Source organism: Haplochromis burtoni, unplaced genomic scaffold, assembly GCF_018398535.1.
Source record: "Haplochromis burtoni strain Fernald_Lab_line unplaced genomic scaffold, NCSU_Asbu1 Contig_5, whole genome shotgun sequence".
NCBI classification, from domain to species: Eukaryota; Metazoa; Chordata; class Actinopteri; order Cichliformes; family Cichlidae; genus Haplochromis; species Haplochromis burtoni.
In genome coordinates, this window is record NW_024582366.1 from 5,423,268 (window position 1) to 5,424,505 (window position 1,238).

Sequence of the window (1,238 nt, forward strand, 5' to 3'; positions counted from 1 at the left end):
ACACACACACACACACACACACACACACACACACACACACACACACACGCGGAGAGAGAGATACAGAAAGAGAGAGAGAAAGCGAGAGAGACACACCCCCGCCCGAAAAAAACGAATGATTAAGAAATATGGGAAATGTTCCAAAGAAGCTCTATGCTGCGTAAAGAGGAGTAAAAGAAGACCTTAAAGAAATCCTGCTTCGCCTTTCTGCTGCAGAACCACCCAGGCTTCTTTTTTCATTTTGTAATTAAGTGAGTGGGAGAGCAGAACAGAAAAGGGAAGCAGTGCCTGTTGCGACCGTCGTTCGTGAACGTATCCCCGTTATTTAAGCGGCAGATATGCTCTGCCACTATAGCAACACCTTTGCGAGGGCAGAGTCGAATCTCCCGCTGAGTCCGGGACTTTCGAGCATCTCGTTCCGTCGCTAAGCCCCGTTTCAACTTGAACGTGCTTTCTTGCAGTATTCTGAAACGCTTTCTTTGGAGACTTGCCTTATTCTCTGTGCAGGTGTTAAAACGACAGGACAGAAGAGGTCTGTGCGCTCCCAGACCCCATGCCTGATGCTCCCCCCCTTTCTTTTACACACAGATAAAACCATGACATTAAAACCAAGGTCTAGTGGAAGAAAAGTAGCCAAACACTGTTCGGGAAAACAGGCTGAGAAGTCTGCCTACCTTTTGTCGGTGTCGGAGTTCCAGCTTTTATTTATTTTTTCTCTCTCTCTCTCACGCTCTCTCTCAGCTCATAAACCCATCACATCTTCATGTTTAAAACAAACAATAATCCCCGGGTTTGTGTTAAATATGTTCGTCCCCGCGGCAGGTCCAGTGAGGAACCGTACACGGGTTCCCCTGCCGGCTTAAGTAGTGATTTTAAAATCCACCCAAGAGCGCAGGATGCTCAGGACGCGCCTGGGTACGGCAGGAGGAGTCGTTCCCTCAGCAGCAGCCGCCGTGCGCACTTGGAGAAACCAGAGCTCTGTCCGTGCAGAGAAGCTGAGGGAATGATGTCATGCGTCCGGCCCTCCCTCTCCAGCCACCACTCAACTGAAGGCTCTCTCTGTCTTCTCTCCCCCCTCCTCTCATTGCCCCCTTCTTTTATAAAGCTACTTTAACATTCTAACTTTATTATCATTACCTTTGTTGGTGTGTTTAATATTTTACTCATTAGCGACTATACATGAAAACTGCTCTAAAAAAGGAAAAATCTAAATTTTTACAATGACCTATTTTGACCTA

At 47.2% G+C, this 1,238-nt stretch overlaps 1 protein-coding gene across 11 annotated transcripts in view; it reads right to left on the reverse strand.

The window, feature by feature from the left end:
- Positions 1-1,029, reverse strand: part of ptprsa (protein tyrosine phosphatase receptor type Sa) — a 232,428-nt gene extending 231,399 nt beyond the window's left edge. For 5 of the 11 annotated variants that reach the window (XM_005920890.2, XM_042222779.1, XM_042222787.1 and 2 more), the window contains exon 1: positions 675-1,028. The gene's annotated coding sequence lies outside the window, so the exon portion shown is untranslated. Of the gene's footprint in view, positions 1-674 lie in introns of all 11 variants that reach the window. The other 6 variants (XM_005920891.2, XM_042222792.1, XM_042222769.1 and 3 more) reach the window with 5 other exon arrangements.
- Between the last annotated feature and the right edge of the window lie 209 nt (positions 1,030-1,238).